This window comes from Passer domesticus, chromosome Z, assembly GCF_036417665.1.
Source record: "Passer domesticus isolate bPasDom1 chromosome Z, bPasDom1.hap1, whole genome shotgun sequence".
Classification (NCBI taxonomy): domain Eukaryota; kingdom Metazoa; phylum Chordata; class Aves; order Passeriformes; family Passeridae; genus Passer; species Passer domesticus.
Genome location: NC_087512.1, coordinates 81,377,377 through 81,385,056, shown reverse-complemented (window position 1 = coordinate 81,385,056; position 7,680 = coordinate 81,377,377). Strand labels below are relative to the sequence as shown.

Below are 7,680 nucleotides of genomic sequence, written 5' to 3'. Positions count from 1 at the left end.
ATTTGTCCTTTTGGAGGAAATCTGATGTGGTCTAGACTGCAGCTGGAGGGCACGAGGCCTTACTATTGTCTGTTGTATGGAGTACAAGAACATTTTGTGTTTTTATTGCTAAGCCCCTGATAACAAAAAAGCAGCAAACCCCCTAAACTGGTGGATGTTATATATAGAGCTCCACATTTCTCCCAGCATAGCCAGAAATCCTGAAGTTAGCATAACTCACGTAAATGGTGACAATTTTGTCATTTTGTCAGCATTTGTGCATTACTGGATTTACTAGGCCAGCTGTACCTCTCGCTCTACAAGTGTTGTAAATCTGTGGTAACGAGTTTGGAAGAAAGCCAGAGGCATTTACCAGTCAAAGAGAGGACCTGGCCCCCAGTTAGCTGCTCACTCCTGGGCGATCTTCATTAACCACAAGACATCAAAAGCAATGTCCTGTCACTTTTTGAAGCGGGCTGGAAAAAATAGAATCATTTTCCAGGGGACAAAAGAAACAGCCTGGTCCATAATGTCAGTTTTGCTGCTGAAAATTCAGGCAGAAAGTGTTGGAGTCACTGTGAGTGGCAGAGTTGAATGCCCTGACAGCTGAGGGAATGACCTAAGAGAGGATGTAGAAACCTCTGAGAACATACTGGAGATGACAAAAAAGGTAAATTTTTCATTGCAGATGATGTGGGGAAAAAACTGAGGGTACAGAGCATCCCAGGAACAAAGATGAGGGAAGATTTGTTGACCTGGTTCAATTTTCATTACCTTGGGAAGAACAGTGACCTTTTGTAAAGAAAAAGAGTGTGAAGAGAGATACTAACGAAGCTGGAGTATTTATTGTTAAAATCGTGTGACAGGGGAATTTAGGAATGATCAGGAGCTGGTGAGGATCAGAAAGAGTGGGCCAGCATGCAGATTGAGGGGAAAAAGGAAAAAAAATTTCAGACTGATGCAGTGTGTTCTGAACTGTAGAAGGAATGAGGAAGAGGAATGGCTGGACCTGGCTCTCAGTGATCCGGTCTGGCTGACAAAGCAGAGACTGGTCAAAATCTGGAGGTCTTTATGAATCTTGGAGGTCTTTTTCAATCTAAAAGATTCTGTGACTTCACTGTAGAAATACAAGAACCTTTTAAAATAAGATTTTATTGTTAAATATATTTTCTGTATACTGCCAGAATGGGTTTTTCTGGTGCTAATTTTTATTTCTATTCTGAAAAACAAATCAAGGAGAGATCATTCTTAATAAATCCATTACTCTCTATTAGTACTGGGAAGAAAATCACATCACTGAGGCTACTTGAGATAGATCTGTTGATCTTGTACCTAAAAGCAAGCTGTGCTTCCCTGCATTGCTGACACATTTGGCTACAGGCACTGGGGGTCTTTACTCAGTAATGCTGGGGACAGCCCACAAACTTGATGGAACCTGGAAAAAACAATCCTCACAAGCCTGTTTTCCTCTGAAAGTTTCAGACTGATTTGGTCACAGGCTTTCTTCTCTTCCAGTGGTACACATAATTCCTTGTGTGCCATGATCCAGCAGCACAAACAGCTGACTGAGAGCAGCCTCTTCCTTAGCTGGCACTGCTTGCAAAAGATTTTGCAAGTTATTTGCACTTTATATTTTAACTATGCTATAAGGTTTGATGGTTTCAAACAGTATAATGTCATACATTTTTATGGAGAGTCTTTTATGTTTTGCAGTGCCCCTATTAATGAACGACCAGAAAGCAAAAATGTCTTTGGAAATGCATGGAGCACACAAAAATAATTTCATAATAATTGGAGAAGGCAAGCTCCCTCTTCACCAAGTAGTAAATGACTTGTTTATGCCCATGCCTGAGACTTCATATTATTTTATTATTAAACAGAAAATGTCCCATCTTGGGTAAGTGAGATTTTTACCCTTTGGAATTAATTTAATTGCAGGGATATTGGTGAATTTCTCAGTATAATGTTATAATGTGTCCGGCCCTGGGAAGGAGCTGGAGCTGCTGCAGCCAGGCCGGAGGAGGCTCCAGGCTGGGCAGAGCACGGAGCAGCTCTGCTGGCAGCAAAGGCTGGCACAGCTGCCATTGCTCAGCCGGGCAGGAGAAGCTTTGGGCTGAGCTCAGGGCGGCCTTGCAGGGCCTGCAGGGGCTGCAGGGAAGATGGACACAGACAATTGCCAAGGGCTGCAGGGACAGCACCCAGGGAATGGCTGCCAGGGCCAGAGGGCAGGGCTGGCTGGCATCTTGGCAATGGGAATTGTTCCCTGGCAGGGTGGGCAGGGCTGGCACAGGGTGCCCAGAGCAGCTGGGGCTGCCCCTGGATCCCTGGCAGTGCCCAAGGCCAGGCTGGACACTGGGGCTGGAGCAGCCTGGCACAGGGGAAGGTGTCCCTGACATGGCTGGGGTGGCACTGGGTGGGATTTATGATCCCTTCCAACCCAAACCATTCTGTGATTCTATGATTCCTCTGATAAATATGAAACCACTTTTGCTTTTTGTATTGCATTCAGCAACGCCTTGCCATGTTCCCCCTTGTAAGTTTTACATAGATTGTTCCAGCTCAGATACCCCAAACTTGCTGTCTTTTCAAAATAGGATATGCAGTGTCCAAAATATAAAGTCATGACTAATATTTGTCACCTGTGTTTCAGAACATAAACCCATTAAATTCTCAGAACTCTGGCACCTTGCAGTCCAAAATCAACAAGATACTTGGCCCTTTCATGTGTAACTTGAAGGCCAAGGCTGTGAGTTTGCTAAAATCTGGGGAGCTGCAGTGACTCACAAGAATAAACAGTACTTGGAATTTGTTAAAGAGTCATTAAAAGTTACTTGATATGAACATTAATATTTTCTTTGAGTTATTTAATATTGAAAACTTGAATTCATTACAATATCAACCGAGAAGTAAATGTGGCACTGAACGTGATTTATTCTTGCAATAATGGAAAAATCTTCTGGTAAGGAATGTGTAGGGACCAGAGGGTTTAACTGGAGATGGATGTTGAAAATATGTAAAATAAATAAATAATTTACTTTTTTGGGGCTTTTCCTCAGCCAATCCATGTCTATTGAGTTCAATGACAGTAGGATCAGGTGCACCTCTTTTAAACCAACCCTCATTAATGGTCTGAGGGAAACAATGCTGCTCAAACAAGTTCCAGGGGGACAATCCTTTTTCTCCAATAAAGAAAGGAAATTGAAGGTAGAATTTGCTGTGGCAGAAAAATGGCAGACTACTTTAACCCCAAATAATGTGGAAAAACATTTCAAAATGTTTAAGAAATTAGTATGACATTTCCAAAATATTTCTTACCTTTTTCAGAGGAGCCAGGAGATTTTTATCCTGTTTCTGAGCATCTTTATTCCCCAGAAAGAGGAACCGGAATGATTTTGATTCGAATCACCACAATGATGTTTGGTTGTGGAAAGTCTTGTATAGGAAAGGACACATTTTGCCTGATTATGGATGGAAGTGACCGTGGTAGGAAGACAAACCCTGACTGATTCCATCCCAATGGAGGAATTGATTCAGAAATTGATGAAGGGACAACAGAAAAAAAAAAAAACAAAAAAAACCCAACAACCCCAAACCAAATCCAAAGTGGTTTTATTTCCATTTGGTTTCATTTTAGTGAGTCCAGTTCAGTCTGGGTATGACCTTTCCAGTGATGGGTGCCACTTCCTACACTCTCCTCCCCATGTCACAGTGTCCATCTGCACTGTGTTACAGGGAACACCAAAGACTTTTGGCAGAGTGCTTAGAAAAATTTTCAGCTAGAAGTGGAGGATTGAACAGCACGTCAATAAACAAAGATAATCCTTTTCCTGCACATGTTCTCTCTCCATTATAAAACTGACATTCTTCTTTACCTTTGTTTTTGTGGATGGGAAAAAAAAATTTGAATTAAAGTGGGACATGCTATTTTAATAAATCTGTCCTTATCTTCAAAAGATAGTAATTATGTTTCAGGCAGGTTTGTGAAGATTAATTAAATCCTGTTTGCACAACAAAGATTCTTGGGAAAGGGAGTGATAGATATACAGAAATATACCAAATACTCTGGGTTTTATTCCAAAGTAAAAAAGAACTGCACAAGTGTCTTTAAAATAAGATCCTTTTTGTTCAATACAGTGGTGTTTACCGACATTTAATCAATTTTTGTAATTACTTTGCAAGTCAGTTTCTGGAATAAGATGGTGGGATAAGATATCCCAAGGTTCAGTTTCCACTATCAAAGCATATATCAAAGTATAAATTACAGTTTAGGAAACTTGGGCTGAGATAGTTATCTTTAAAGCAGATAATGTTGGCCAGGATACTTTAAAGTTTTTATTGGCCTTCCAATGTGAGAAAAAGAAGTTGAGACTGATATGAGAAGAGACAGACCTTACAGAGGAGGAGGCTGCAGGACCTGATGGGCTGTCAGTGCATCCTGGGCCAGGAAACGATGACAGCTGAAAATCCTTCCTGAAAACGTGAGGATGGTGGAAGTCTGGTTAAAAAAGCTCCTGATGGCACTCAGTTCCTCCTTTTCCTGAGGAGGGATCTACAGTCAGTAGCTGTGCTGTGTTCTTTATCCTTTCCCCCGAGGCAGGCTGGACTCAATACCTGGTTATTAAGAATTATTAGGATTATTTCCTCCTTATGTTGTTGGAGACTTGCAAATACTTTTTCCTCATTTTCATGTTTGAAAGGCCAGTGTACATGACAGCATGAAGGACATCCCTGTGCAGGCTGGAGCTCGTTTAAAGCTCTGTGAAAAACTGCAGGAATCCCATCTTACTGTGAACTCCAGGAAATAATTTTGTTTTGTATTTAGAGGGGGAGAAAAAAAATGACATTACCTGAGGCTGGAAACTAATGCAGTAATAGAAAAAAGTCCCTACAGTAGTAGCTCTGAAAATGTACTTAAAACATAAGAGAAAAAGGACACTGGTAATGTTTTTTATGTAAAAACCAAGGTATATTAATATTGGTTAAGCTGTTTTTCTTCCTGCCAGCCACTGTAACAGTCTTAAGAAAATCTGGAAACATCTATTTAATATTTAATAAACATCCCTGCTTTTCTAATTTTTTTAGATTTAACACTATTATATAGCCCTGTTCCAAGACCTTTCCTCTTGATTTATCCTGGCCTAAGCAAGAATAACAAAGTCGAGATCTTGGTGGAAGACACGAAATGTGAATTACTGCCAGTTGTCTGTAGAGATAAGCCTGAAAGGTCTGGAGGTTATCAAGGAAGAGTTTGGCCGTGCAGAAGACAACGTTGGAAAATCAGGTTTGACCTGGACCTTACCTGGAACTTGCTGACCTGACAGAGCCACTGGCAAAGGTTTGGGAAAGGCCTGGGAATGGTTTGGGAAGGACTTAGGGCAGAGACAGCGTCTCACTAAACCTCTCAAGGTGAATGTGACAGCTGTTCTCTCTTTACTAGAGCTCTTGCAACAACTTTTTACTCCTGCTGCTGATACCCCAGTATTCCAGAGGAAAATTCATTGCCTTGGCTGCTTGAGTGTGCCTGTGTCCAGGTGGGGAATAACACAGATAAATATAAATGCCTTTCAGAAGGTGGGAGTGCCAGGGTTTTCCCCTACTTCCAGTGGTTGTTTTGGTTTCAGTTTTTGTTTTCTTTTAAATAAAACCAAGCAATTTAAGTTAATTGCCTCTTTTGGGCGGGACAAGGCTGTTGCTGCCCAAGTAATTTACGAGAAGCTACTTTCTGCAGATTGAGAGGTTTTATAGAGAAAATTATCATCTGTAACATGAGAGGTGCAAAAGTAAAAAAGTAAAAAATGTTTGCCAGATACCAGAAGTCTCACCTGCTTTGCACTTACCTACAAATACTTTTCACTTTCTACATTGTTCCAAGTGATTGATCAAAAGAAATCTGACTTTGATATGCCATCCTAATTTTGTACTGAGACTATACTAAAGTGATTTTCATTTAAAAAAATCTCAATCATAATTACCTAATCAATGCTGATCATGAAGGTAAATGAAAAATTACAGCTATTTTAATCTGTTTTAAACTATATATATATCTATATATATATGTATATAAATTTGCTGTTTATAAAGTTTGCCACCCGTTTATTCATCTGCAGCTTCAATTTTTCCCCTCTCTCTCTGAAGGTTCAGAAGCAGAATAATAAGTGTTTTATTCTCCCCAGGCAGACTTACCTGTTTTAAAATTCAAAACTCATATATTTGTATAGTTTGTGCAGCAGCAACAGGAATGACATGTCTGTGCTTTGCCACGCAACCCCCCTGACATCTTGCAATCCCAGTTCTGTAATGATGTGTCTGTTACAAGGATGAAAAGCAGAAGTGTGCCACAGGGAGTGAGAAAGATCTGCTGACCTGGAACCAGTCAAATCTGCAGAGACGTTGAGACTGAGTAATGCATGAGCCAGGAGCAGTACTTAACAAAGCATAAATTAAAACTTGGGAGAGATCAATTTATTAAATGTGCAAAGCATCTGCGATTCCTACTTTGAAAAGCACTTCAACACACATAAAAATGAGGCATGTCTCAAAGCAAGATGTAATGGCTTTGGGAGATCCATAAATTTCAGTAACAATACTCCTTTGAGCACTGATGAACCTAAGCTGTACATACGGTATAAAGAATTCTGTTAAAAATTCACTGCCCATGTAGGTGGACAAAGGAACTGATTTTTTCATAGGTAATTTGGAAGGGGGGATTGCAATTTCCCTGATTATGATTTCAGCTCATTTTTACTAGCGATTTGCAAATTTTTTTATGTGGAAAAAGAAGGGGAAGGGATGCAACGAGAGGGACTTGGAGAGGTGGGAACTTGTTGAGGTTTGACAAGTTCTGGTGCTGCACCTGGGCCAGGGCACCCCTGGGCTGATCCAGGCTGGGGATGAAGTAGGATGCAGTGATTATGATTGTGAGGATGACTAGTATTACATTTATTGCCAATACAGTTTTTGCATAACAGCTCTAACATCTATCATCCACCATTGCAGTATATTCAGGTTTGGTCCCTCCTGTTGAATTAGAAGCTTCATTGAGACCCACCCTGTCTTTTTAAACTCCTCAAAGAAGTCTCAGATTAGTGTCAGATTTGGCCACAGTTTTTAAAGCATTACAATTCAAGCAGGTTCAGCTTGACTGTCTTTGCCTGTGCAGAATTCACAATTACAAAGCACCTGTGGGGTAGATTTTCCCTTTTGCAGGCCAGTGTGCTCCACAGACAATGGCAAACATCTGAAGAGACCACAAGAGAGATGGAGAGGGACTTTTGACAAGGAAATGGAGTGAGAGGAGAAGGGAGAACAGCTTTAAGCCAGCTTAGGGGAGAAATTGTTCTCCGTGAGGATGGGCAGACCCTGGCACAGGGTGCCCAGAGAAGCTGTGGCTGTCCTTGGAAGTGTCCAAGACCAGGTTGGACAGGACTTGGAGCCACCTGGGACAGTGGAAGGTGTCCCTGTCATGGCAGGGGTGGCTCTGGATGGCCTTTGAGGTCCTTTCCAATCCAAAAAGATGATCTTAGGTGGAAAGACACTTTTCCTGTCTAGTAGCCTGTAAATGTGACAATAATCTTGAAGATACTCCAATGTCTTCTACACTGTCCTGTTGTCTTGCAGGTGAATATCATGTAAGTAATCAAAAAATAGTACTTACAACCATTGGGGCTGTGGTTTGTTTTTCCCTGTGAGATCAGCATGATT

General features: G+C 41.1%; 1 long non-coding RNA gene across 2 annotated transcripts; it reads left to right on the top strand.

Moving 5' to 3' along the window:
- Positions 1-369: 369 nt before the first annotated feature.
- LOC135290893 (uncharacterized) lies at positions 370-6,446 on the top strand. 2 transcript variants are annotated; one of them, XR_010353724.1, is made up of 4 exons: positions 370-649; positions 1,693-1,876; positions 5,062-5,314; positions 5,417-6,446. It is a non-coding gene; the product is annotated as an uncharacterized LOC135290893 (long non-coding RNA). The 2 variants fall into 2 exon arrangements; XR_010353723.1 differs by having other exon boundaries at positions 5,062-6,446.
- Positions 6,447-7,680: the final 1,234 nt, after the last annotated feature.